Source organism: Lemur catta, chromosome 18, assembly GCF_020740605.2.
Source record: "Lemur catta isolate mLemCat1 chromosome 18, mLemCat1.pri, whole genome shotgun sequence".
Taxonomy (NCBI): domain Eukaryota; kingdom Metazoa; phylum Chordata; class Mammalia; order Primates; family Lemuridae; genus Lemur; species Lemur catta.
Window position 1 is genome coordinate 26,855,614 of NC_059145.1, and position 13,066 is coordinate 26,868,679.

At 43.1% G+C, this 13,066-nt stretch overlaps 1 protein-coding gene and 1 pseudogene across 2 annotated transcripts in view; one reads left to right on the forward strand and one right to left on the reverse strand.

Annotated features, from left to right (window-relative positions):
• Nucleotides 1-13,066, forward strand: part of PRICKLE2 (prickle planar cell polarity protein 2) — a 353,356-nt gene that overhangs the window by 37,283 nt on the left and 303,007 nt on the right. The window lies entirely within an intron of this gene.
• Nucleotides 6,949-7,230, reverse strand: LOC123623384 (annotated as a pseudogene).

The window sequence follows — 13,066 nt, forward strand, 5'->3', positions numbered from 1 at the left end:
TACTTTCTGGTGACCTTTTGGAAAAGAGGGACAACCATTTCTGGGTTACAGCATCTCTTCTTTTTGGCAGTTTGAAATCCACTTTCTATTCCTCTGGCTGGGGACACTGTGAGCCCGCGACACAGAGGCTGAAGGCTGGCTTTGGTGTGACTCAGGGAGAGTGGAACTTCCCTTACCCCAAATACCAAGGAGCCCTGAGATTACCACTCGTTGGCCCCAACCACTTTATCGTCCTCAGATGGCCTCTCTGCTCCACCCTGGTCTCCTTGCAGTCCTTTGTCCACGCAGCAGACATCCCTTACAAATCCCTTACAAACAGGATAGAATTGTGTTTCTGCCTCCCAGGCTTGAAGGCCCTAAAGTTCTAGGGAGGAAGCGAGTTGTAAACAAACTTTGCTTCCCTCTGGCATGGTGGGGCTTTGAAGTCCAGACAGAGCTGGGCTGGCATTTGCTCTGGCTTTAACAAGCTGTGTGACCTTGGGCAAACGACTTAGGTTCCTTGAGTTTCATTTTCTCTACTTGTCCAATTGGGATCTGTCTACTGAACAAATATTTGAGTGCTTGCTCTGTGCCGGGTGCTCTGCTGGTGCTAGGGATACAGCAAAGAACCCAACAGACAGGATTCCTGCCCTCCTTCCAGTAATAATCACATTCTAGATAAGGTGGCCAGGGAAGGGTTCTCTAAGGAGGTGACGTTTGAGCAGGACCTAAATGAAGCAATGGTGGAGGATCGTGCTGATTCGAACCTGTTGCAGGAACCAGCAGCATCACCATGTCATGGGAGCGTGTTAGAAATGCAAAGTCTCTGGCCCTACCCTGGACCAGACCCTGAGCTGGAGCAAGATCCTCAGCTGATTCATGTACACGTTAAAGATTGAGAGGCCCCGAGTTAAAACAGCCAGCACTGTGTGTGGCAAATTGCGTTTCCCACTTTGAGTCTTCCTCTGTGCAAGGAAAGATGCCCAAGCTCCTGTCGAAGTCTTGTATATTTTACGGGGACATACTCTCTCCCCATTTTTGTTGTCACCCACACCTTTAGGTGGAGAATGTGGGGAGTTTCAGGATTTCTAAAACAAAGAAACAAACAAGAATGTATGTGTCTTGGAGAAGAGAGAGCTCACAATTGCCAGCAAGAGGCCGCTCCTCCACCTGATGCAGGGCAGCTGGGGAGCCAAGGAGGCCCCTGCTCCCAACAGGTGACCTAGCCTGGAAGAAGCATCACCTCAAGGTGGCCTAGAGGAAATCCCGCAGGGCTGGGCTGCGCAGGGAATTTTCATTAAGAGGAGGATTAAGGCATCTTCATGGACCGCAGCCAGAACAACATCATGAATAACTAAGCACTTAGTGTGCTCTGCTACAAGATAGCTTTCAGAGTGAGGTTAATTGGGCTTGCCTGTTTGCAACCAGTTTGTGCAGGGAGAGAAGAATAGCCATTTGTACAGTGAAGATTTGCTTTCTACGTGCCCGGGTACTGATGAATAATAATAACAATACCAAAACAACATCAGCAATAACGAGTGCTTACTCTGTCATGTACCATGCTTCCATTGTTTAGAGACGTTTTTATTTAATTCTCACCAAATGGTATAAGGTAGATGTGATTATTTTTCTAATAAAACAACTAAGGCTGAGGGTTGTTAAATATCTTAGGTCACCTGGGTAGGGAGAATGATGCTGGAATTTGGCTCCAAAACCAAATTTAGCTCATTTTCTTGTGATTCACTGCCTCTTATTACTTATTCTAAGGCAGTGGTCACAAACCAGAGGCCCTTGAGTCAAATCCCGCCTGTAGATAGGTTTTGATTGATCTGCACAGCATATTAAAGAAGGAGGCTTTTTCTAGCATTACAATCCAGGTTTCCGGCTTCTCTGGAAACATCTGAAGATGGGTAACATCAGGGCCACTTTCCAGCATGCCAGTAACTGGCAGGACATGAGTAGTCTCCCTCTAGATGGACATGACCTTGGGTCACTGTTGTCTCCGACATTCAGGGAACTCTTCAAATATTTAGGTTACCTGTCAGGAACTGGAAATGATTGGAGTTTGCAGATCCTGAACGAGCCATTCTCATCTCTCCAAAAAAGGTTTTTAAAAATAGTAAGCTTCTCCAGTAGTTACCATTTTAAAAGCATTGGCAATGCCAGGCAAATGTTTTACATCCTTTCTACCTTATCATTCATGACAGCCCTTGGCAATGGGTGCAGTTATTTACACTCATTTTAATAAGTAAGGAAACTGGGTCTCAGAGAGGGTAAGTAATTTGCCTAAGGTTACACAGCCAGCTAGTCAATGGTATTCCGGCTTCAAAAGTCTGTTTCGAACCAGGACTTCTCAAATATTACTTGTATGTGAATAACCAGGAGATCTTGTTCCAATTCAGATTCCAATTCTGTATGTTTGAGGTGGGGCCTGAGATTTTGCCTGCCTGCCTGCCTGCCTGCCTGCCTTCTTTTTTAGAGACAAGGTCTCTCTCCTCTGTCACCCAGGCTGGATTGCAGTGGCATGATCTTAGCTCACTATAACCTCAAACTCCTAGGCTCAAGCAATCCTCCCATTTCAGCCTCCCAAGTAGCTAGGACTATAGGAAGGTTCCACAAAACCTGGCTAATGCTTTTAAGTTTTATTTTTTTAGAGGTGGGATCTCACTATGTTGCCCAGGCTGGTGTCAAATTCCTGGCCTCAAGCAATCCTCCCCCCTCGGCCTCCCAGAAGATTTTGCATTTCTAACAAGCTCTAAGATTGCTGCTGCTACTGGTCTAGGGACCCTACTTTGAATAGTAAGGGTCTAGGTCAGGGTCAGCAAACTGGGCCAGCTGGTCAAATCTGACCCTTCACCCATTTTGTATGGTTCATAAGGTACATTTTTAAGTGGTTGGGGAAAAAAATCAAAAGAATAGTATTTCATGACACGTGAAAATTATATGACATTCAAATTTTGGTGCCCATAAATAAAGTATTATCTGAACAAAGTCACGCCTATTTGTTTACATCTTATTTATGGCTGTTTTCGTGCTGCAGTGGCACAGTTGAGTAGCTGCAGCTGAGGTTGTATCTTATGGCTCTGAAAGCCTAAAATATTTAGTATCTGGCTCTTTCCAAAAAATATTTGCTGACCCCTGGTCTATACCACTATCTGGGGGAGGAATATGCAAGTAGCTTCTCTTAGTTTAGAATAAAAGAGTCTGAGAATCCTTTGCAATCAGGGCTAGAGGAAACATCCCCTCCAACCTGGAAGAGAATGGTGGTAAAATCAAAGGCAACCAAAGAACCAGGGCACAGACCAAAGCTATTTCTAAAGGGCATGTGGAGATGAGGCTTGCAAGACCAGATCAATGAACCTCCAGTGGATTCTAAGCCCCTTGTAATCCTTTTAACGTTTCGGCTTTGCTGATAAATGTAGATTTGACTCAACCATTAAAAGGCGGGCTTTCCGAACAAGCTTCCTGGAGTCCCACTTTCATGGGCAGCTGACAAGGAAAGCCCAGAGCAGGGGGAGCGTTGTGAGGTTGCTATAATTATGCAGAGCAGTTTGTCTCCAGACAACGGGCCCGCAGTAGCCTTTGCAGGCAGGACGCTTTGGCCATGCTGCAGTTGCTCCAGAGGCAGCGCTGGCTGGGCCAGCCAAGACTGAGCCTTGAAAAGCGTCTCTCCTTAGTTGCCCTGGCGATTGTGTTGATTGATGACTGAGGCGGTAATTCGAGGTGATGCTGGCCCGGTTTCCTTTAGCGGATTGTAATTTGGCTAAGAAATGGGTTCCCACCGATTATTTTGCTTGGGGTGGAAAACACTCTGTCTCAGTCAACTGATGTGCCAAGAAAAGGGAAAACAAGGAGAGAGAGAGAAAGAGAGAGAAAGATTTATGCCTAGAATATTTAAGGCAAGGAGAAGGATACTTAGCAGCTAAGAAGGTTGCTGATTGGCTCTCCTTATGTCATTGGCATTTAATAATACACCTGATAGAAGATGAAATACCTCATGAGGGTATATATATCAGTTGATCCGAATAGATCAATATTAATCTCTCTGGTTTGTTTTAAATAGACGGTAGCTATTATAGAAGATACGAGATCTCTCTCTCACACATGTACACATATAAAACGTACATATCGTAAAGGGGAAAATGCTTCTTAATCGTACCTTCTAGACTGGGAGTTGGCAAACTCTCTGGTGGGACAAAATTAGCTCACTACCTGGTTTGTATAGCATACTGGCTAAAAATGGTTTTCACATTTTTAAATGGTTGAAACGAAATCAGAAAAGAATAACATTCTGTGGCATGTAAAAATTACACGAAATTTCAATTTCAAAGTCCATAAATAAAGTTGCATGGGAACACAGCCATGCTCATTCATTTAGTGGCATCTGAGGCTGCTTTTGCAATAGCAGAGTAGTTGAGACAGGCCTTCTGTCCCACAAAACTGAGAGCATTTACTACCTGGCTCTATAGGAAAGCAGTTTGCTGACTCCTAAGCTGGAGCTGTGTGTTTCCTTAGGTTCAATCAAATTACTTATTAACATTACTTTACAGAAAATATGCATTCTACATACTGTCTTTTATAGCTTACTTTTTTCATACTTAGAAATACTTTTGGGACATCTTCCCATGTCAGTATAGAAAGGGCTAAAAGGTCTAATACATTTATTAGCTTTTAGAATCCATTGTATGGATTACCGCTGGGTCAAAAATTTCTCTATTCATGGCCACTTTGGTTGTTTTCCATTGTTCCCAGTTATATACTGTATGACACTAGTTTTTCTTATGCTACAATCGGCCTGTGTGTATTTACCCAATGTTATGTTTCTGTGGTATAATTGGAATCGCTAGGTCAGAGTATGTTAACATTTAAAATTTTAAGAGCTCTTGCCAAATTGGCCTCCAAAATGATGGTGCCAGTTTCTAGCCCCCTTCTTTTAAAAATTTGAGTGTATTTGTGTGCTCTTTGGGCTGAAGCTTGGAAACATCTCAGCTTGTATAGCAACCTGGTAATTAATTCTTATTTAATTACCCTGAGTGACAATTTATGCCTTACGAATAGTGAGACAACAACAGAGTATCGATGTCAGTCATCTTTTTTTCAAAATAAATGTTATTTGTTTTTAATCATAAAAAATGATACCCACATTCTGTTGAAAGGTTGTCATTCATCCTAATGCCTCTGTAGTTTAAGGTTGGTGGGATGAGGGAGAACCTAATAAATTTGTTGTTTTGTGGTTTCTTGGTTCAAAAAGCTCAAGGGTTATCCTTTAACCCTGTGATTAATGAGTATCCCAGAGGGATTTCTCTATGGAGAGAAGGAGCGTTCCCTAATGGGAATGATTCCCAGATCTTGAGCTTTTTAAGATCAAAGAGATTCTACCTGTCTGTGTATAGGAGAGCCATGGGGGCTGATCTCTGGGGAGAAATGTGTATTTCCAGCCAGTGTCATAGAAACTTCTATGAAGCTTGTAAAGGCTTATATGGTAGCATTATAACTGAGTGGTTAAAAAGACAGGTTTTGAAGACAGATTGCTGGGATTGTGGTTTTTGTTCTGTCTCTTACTAGTTGAACGGCCTTGGGCAAGTGATTTAACGTTTTTGAGCCTTGGTTTTCTTATCCGAGAAATGGGGATGATAGTACTTGCCTTGTGAGGTTGTTTTGGGGATAATGCATGTACTGTGCCTCCCACTGTACATGGCTGATAGCTAGGCCTGATATTATTAATGATATGTGCTTGTGGTTTCAAGACGGGTTTAATGGAAACAGGACTTGATAAGGAGTAAGAATATCTGAGTTAAAGACCCTGTAAATTGTAGGTTATGTCATAGATAACAAGTCATTTCCCCACCATGAGCCAAAGTTCTTCATTAGTTAAATGGAAGTGATGATTCTTGTCTCATGGACTAAAGCAGAAGAGATAGAATGGAGACCCTCCTTATGTGGGACTTTAGGTTCTAAAGGAATGAGACTCCTGGTAGAATAGTACATTCATATTGCATGTCACACACTCACCTAGGGGCATATGCCCTTCAGGTGAATAGAGTTTGGTAGAATTGGACCCTATACCTTCACAGTCTCTTTGCCTAAGTGAAGTATGCATATGATGTTTATAAAAACGGTTTGCAAGCTATAAGAGGAAGGTAACTTTGCAATTCTGCCCCTGGGATCAGTGCATAAAATGGGCCCTCTTTTGGGCTCTGTGTCTCGCCGATTAGGCAGTGGAAATTCACATCCAAGTCGAGGATCACACATCATCAAGGCAATTCTTAATCAGTTTCACCATAGCCTGCTTAATAAGTATGAGTTTTTGTGGCTCTTGTGCCAGGCTAAACAAATGTAAATGCATTTACATGATCACAAGGGCTTAAGGAGAAGCTCCCTCTTCTGAGGCTTGAGAAATAAGGATATTTATCCAATGTTTGAACCTGAAATCACATCCTGGAAACTCCTGAGATTAGATCTGGCCTGTAGGTATATTTTGTTAGCATTGCACAGGATTTACATTTTGAATTAGTTACCAGCATTTGAGATTTTGTATAAAAATTCAGATTGGGGCTTTCCCTGGAAAAATGACAATAATATCTGTCAACTCTGGTCTTATGTTTCTTCTTTCCTTTTAGATGGAATGTGTGTTCAACTTTTTCACAGTTCCCACCATTCCCTATTGTCTTATTCCTGGCCTACCTCGCTCATTTACGTTACTGGCTGGCCAGTGTTGACATCTGAGTTGGTGACCACTGAAGAGCAGTGGGTGAATGAATGCATGTCACTGGCAGGATAGTATGAATGGTGGATTGGCAAGCAGTTGCTACTTGACAGGGACGGCTGTGCTAAGCAAGTCATCTAAGCAGCGACGTCCTCCCTGTCTTAGAGATGCTGCTGGGAAGAGCTAACATTGTTTATTTTTATTTCACATTTTTATTGGGGGCCCTGGAGGAGGGGAAGCCTCCTCCCCGTCAATAGAGGTGCTCATAGGTTCTTCAGCCACTACAAGCTTGGGCCCTGAGGGTGGCTGGGCACGTTGGGAATGTGCCCATCATTGTGGAGGGGCACTGGGTGGTTGTAGGGTGTGGCCTGGTTGGTCATGATGGCATACTTGGTGTAGGGGCTGAGTGGGGGCAGAATTGTGGCAAGGCCACCAATGGTGAAGGACACGACCAGCACTGGCCCCTTGGCCCAGGCAATGTTGAGGAAGGCAGCGAGTCTTGCGGCTGTCTCAGTCTGGTGGCAGCGGCGGCCAGGAGCTAACATGATTGAGGACCCGCTGGGTGCGTGGCTTCTTTCATGTATCCCTTCAGCTCCTACTCAAAGCAGTTTCCTGAGGCTCGTCTTTTATCTTCCACTTTTTAAAGATGAGGAAACAGGGAAGTTAGGTAACGTGCCCTAGTTCACACAGTAATAAGTAGTGGAGTCAGGATATGAAATCAGGTTTTTAGGGTTCAAGATGACAAGCTCTTTAACCGACAGAGTGTTTAGCTCTGGCATTTTGACTCTCCTGGGCCTAGTAGAAAACTGTAGCTTGGGGGAACCAGTCTGGCCTTCTGTATGGGTTGGGGATGAGATCTGACCAGTATCTACCACGAACAGGATGTCTGAAGAACCCTGGGCTAGTTGGTTTTTTGGGGTTGGGGTCTTAAAAGTGAAAGGCCTATCAAATCAGAGGGTGTGGTGTTCAGCTGACTGAGGTATCAGAGGTGCAGCCTTGTGAGAAAGCGAATCAAATACAAGGCGATTTCCAGTTCCACAGGAGGCCACTTGCAGTTTTCTAATCGGATCTTCCTACATTAAATGGGGCTCCATTCAGCATGTAAAAAACTTTGGCGTTAAATTGGGCTGAATGGGAGAGGTTGGGAAGGGGGGCTGGGTGCTTCTTTAGAAATGTCATTTGCATAATGTTTCCTAGAACAAAACTCCACAAAAGGGATCAGTCAAGGGATGGAGTTTACAGTACATCCCTCAGCGGCCAACTTTAAGTCAGCATGCATAAAAATAAACAAGATGGTCATTATCCAGACTTTGGACCTAAGCTTTTGAACGTATGCTCCCGCATGCTTTAGTGATCTTGGTGCCACGTTGGCAAAACAGACGCAAGCAGGAGCACATTTGGCCGTGGGACAGTATTTAATGAGGGCGTTATTTGATTTTATGTTTGGTAAACTACTTTGGTGATGTGGAAACGGCCTTCACAATTCTTAAAAATTGGCTCATTATGTGTGTATATGTGTACCTATAACACCCAGAATGGATCCTCCAACTTTGAGTGCCGAGGAATTAGGCCTCCCGGGGACTTATTAAAAGAATGCAGGTGTTTTCTTTCTTCAAGGACACTATGAAATTACCCTGCTAATATAATTTCTCAGTCTTTTGTCCCACAGTCAGGCACCCAAGAGTGTTCCTGTTATTTGCATCCTTGATGACTGGGCCTTTGGACCTTCTCCAGCCACTTATTGAGTTGTTGGGAGATCACAGTGACAGACTCCTCTCATCTTTACGACGCCAAAAATTTGGAGACAATAGGGAACGTGTCCGTCATCTTGGGCCTGGAATATTTGTAGCCACAGGGAAGAGCACACACATGTTTTCCTGGGTTCTGGGAGGTGGGATGATTTCATAGATGTGTCCAACTGCTTGGCATTTCAGATGTTTTTAATAAAATTTTCAACATCGTGGTTCATAACAGCATTTTTAAGACAGGTTCATTTCTTATTTTAAATTAATTTTGATGCAATTGTTGGATAATAAATGTACAGCTGAGACAATTTGGAAAATGCAGCAAAGTCAAATGATTTATGGAAAAAAATAGTATAACTCCATCATCTAATAATGAATACTCTTAGTGTGAGGTTGTGATTTCCTTCTAGTCTGTTTTCTTTACATAGAGTTTTACACGGTTGTGTTAGTTTCCTAGAATTGGTGGAACAAATTACTGTAGACTGGGTGACTTAAAATGACACAAGCTTATTTTCTCACATTTCTGGAGGCTAGAAGTCCAAAATCAAGGTGTCTGCAGGACCGATTCCCTCTGGAGGCTCTGAGGGGAATCTGTGCCATGCCGCCGTCCTAGCTTCTGGTGGCTGCTGGCAGTCCTTGGTGTTCTGGGCCGTGGACACATCACTCCTATCTCTGGCTCCGTCGTCACATGGCATTCTGTTTGTGTGTCTCTTATAAGGACTTACTGAATTTAGACTCACCCTAATCCAGACTGCTCTCATCTCAAGATCCTTAACTTAATTACATCTGCAAAGATTTTTTTCCAGATGAGGTCGCATTTAGAGGTTCCAGGTAGACATATCTTTTGGGGGCACCAGTGGTCATCCAACTGTAATAGTTATGGTAATAAAGCATAAAGCATAAGCAGGTTTGTTTTTTTTTTTCTTTGAGACAGGGTCTTGCTTTGTTACCCAGGCTGGAGTGCAGTGGCGTCATCATTAGGCCCCTAATGGCTAGTTGGTTTACCTTTGAAAATGAATTTGTCACCTAGACATTAATTAAAAGGCCCCAGGGCCAAAAGCTCTTCTTATAAATAACTGTCCACAGCTCACAGCAACCTCAAACTCCTGGGCTCAGGCCATCCTCCTGCCTCAGTCTCCTGAGTAGCTGAGACTACAGGTGCACGCCACCACGCCCGGCTAATTTTTTGTAGTGACAAAGTCTTGCTTTTGCTCAGGCTGGGCTGGAACTCCTGGCCTCAAGAGATCCTCCCACCTCGGCCTCCCAGAGTGCTAGGATTATAGGTGTCAGCCACCACACCCAGCCCATATGCAGTTTTATATTCTTAAGCACTGTGCTCAAATAGTGTGCTCAACTGACTTCCTAAATGGATTATTTGTGAAACCATGGTGGCAGGAGAGGGCTGGGCCTTAACTTTGGGGCAGCGTTGTGAGGAATACGCTTTACTTGACTTTCAGAGGCACAGTTGAATGCTTGCAACAGGAAGCGATTGTACAAGCTGCTGTAAATGGATGGAATTCTGTGATGGAATTTGCTGCCCCCTATGTTGATGAGTTCAGCTGTCTGAATCAGGTGACCCTCAGGGCACTCTACAAAGTCCATCCATCTTCTTTTAGCTTTTGTTGGACCTTGCCAGGGCAATGTATAGGAAATGAACTGGTAGTGTGTGGACAGTTATTTGTAGGAAGAGCTTTTGGCCCTGAGGCCTTTTAATTAATGTCTAGGTGATAAATTCATTTTCAAAGGAAAAGAATAGGCTTCCTTAGAAAAGGAAATTCTTAGTGATTTTAGAAATGGGTCCCATCGCCACAAAATCCTGCCAGAGCTGGCTCACTCCACCCGCTACTTCTCTGTAAATACAACCAGAAAAAATATACCCTTAATTGTACTTCCCATTCTCTGATTTCTTTAAATCCAGTGGGAGAAAGCATCTGGGTTTCCCAGAATATAAATGATCTAAAATAAAGTAAAAACAAATTATGATTTTATCATCATATTAGCTATTACTAATTGAACATTTACAATATGCCAGGGATATTTTTATTCTAAGCACAGTCTTGTATTTTCTTATTTAATTCTTAAAACCATTTATGAGATAGACATCATTATTCACATGAGGAAACTGGGGTGCTGCAAGTGTAAGTGACAGGCATACCGCAGAGATATTGCAGGGTCACTTCCAGAGCACCACAATAAAGCGAATATTGCAATAAAGCAAGTCACACGAATTTTTTGGTCTCCCAGTGCATATAAAAGTTATGTTGCTATTATACTGTAGTCTGTTAAGTGTGCAATAGCATTCTGTCTGAAAAAGCAATGTACATACCTTAATTTAAAAATACTTTATTGCTAAAAGGTGGTAATGATCATCTCAGCCTTCAGCGATTCTTAATCTTTTTGCTGGTGGAGAGTCTTGCCTCCATATTGGTGGCTGCTGACTGATCAAGGTGGTGGTTGCAGAAGGTTAGGGGAGCTGTGACAATTTCTTAAGATAGCTGTGCACTTTGCCACATCGATGGACTCTTCCTTTGGCAAAAGATTTCTCTGGAGCATGTGATGCTGTTTGATAGCCACAGTAGAACTTCTTGCAAAATTGGAGTCAGTCCTTTCCAATGCTGTCACTGCTTTATTCACTAAGTTGATGCAGTATTCTAAATCCTTTGTAGTCATTTCAGCAATATTCACAACATCTTCACCAGGACTGGATTCCATCTCAAGAAACCACTGTCTTTGCTCATCCTTAAGAAACAACTCCTCATTCGTTCAAGCTTCATCATGAGATTGCAGCAGTTTAGTCACATCTTCAAACTCCACTTCTAGTTCTAGTTCTCTTTCTATTTCCACATTTGCAGTGACTCCCTCCACTGAAGTCTTGAACCCCTCAAAGTCATCCATGAGGGTTGGTATCAACTAATTCCAAACTCCTGTTAATGTGGATATTTTGACCTCCTGCCATGAATCACGAATGTTCTTAATGGCATCTAGAATGGTGAATGCTTTCCAGAGGGTTTTCAATTGACTTTGCCCAAATCTATCAGAGGATTCACCATCTATGGCAGCTGTAGCCTTACACAATATACTTATTAAATAATAAGACTTGAAAGTCAAAATTACTCCTTGATCCATGGGTTGCAGAATGGATGTTGTGTTAGCAGGCATGAAAACAACATTCATCTTTGTGTATATCGCCATTAGAGCTCTTGGGTGACCAGGTGCCTTGTCAACAAACTAATATTTGAAAGGAATCTTTTTTCTGAGCAATAGGTCTCAACAGTGGCTTAAGATATTTGGTAAACCATGCTGTAAACATATGTGCTGTCATCCAGGCTTTGCTTATCCATTTATAGAGCACAGGCAGAGTGGATTTAGCAAGATTCTTAAGGGCCCTAGGTTTTTCAGAATGGTCAGTGAGCATTGGCTTAAAGTAGCAAGCTGCATTAGCCCCTAACAAGAGAGTCAGCCTGTCCTTTGAAGCTTCAAAACTAAGTGTTGACTTTTCCTCTCTAACTAGGAAAGTCCTAGATGGCATCTTCTTCCAATAGAAGGCTGTTTTGTCTCCATTGAAAATCTGTTGTTTGCTGCAGGACCTTCTGGATAACTTTCTGCAGCTGCTCCATCAGCACTTACTGCTTCACCTTGCGCTCTCATGTTATGGAGCTGGCTTCTTTCCTTTTTTTCTTACCTTTTTTTTTTTTTTTGTAGACAGCGTCTTGCTCTGTCGCCCAGGTGGGAGTGCAGTGGTTCACTCGAAATTCACTGTAGCCTTGAACTCTTGGCCTTAAGTGATCCTCTCACCTCAGCCTCCCGAGTAGCTACGACTACAAGCGTGCGCCACCTAATTTTTAACTTTTTTAGAGATGGGATCTGGCTGTGTTTCCCAGGCTGGCCTCAAACTCCTGGCTTCAAGAGATCCTCCCATCTTAGCCTCCCAAAATGCTGGGATTACAGGTATGAGCCACTACACCTGGCTCAAGTTCTTCCCTTAAACCTCATGAACCAACCACTGCTAGCTTCTAACTTTTCTTCTGCAGCTTCCTCACCTCTCCCAACCTTCTGGAATTGAAGAGAGTTAGGGCCTTGCTCTGGATCAGGCTTTGGTTTCAGGGACTGCTGTGATGGATTTGATGCTCTATCCAGGCTACACAAACATTCTCCATATCAGCAATAAGGCTGTCTTGCTTTCTGATCATTAGTGTGTGCACTGCAGTAGCGCTTTCAATTTCCTTTAAGAACTTCCTTGCATTAACAACTTGGCTAACTGACAAAAAAGAGGCCTAGCTTTTGGCCCATCTTGGCTTTTGACACCTTTCTCACTAAATCTAATCATTTCCCTCTTTTGATTTAAAGTGAAAGACATGCAATTCTTCCTTTCACTTGAACACTTGGAAGTTATTGTAGGCTTATTAATTGACCAAATTTCAATATTGTTGTGTCTCGGGGAATAGGGTGGCCCGAGGAAAGAGAAAGAGATTGGGAACCACCTGTTGATGGAGGAATGCATGCGCGCGCGCGCGCGCACACACACACACACACACACACACACACACACACACACGTTTAGTGATGAAGTTTGCTGTCATATGGGCATGGTTTGTGGTGCCCCAAAACAATTACAATAGTAACATGAAAGATTATT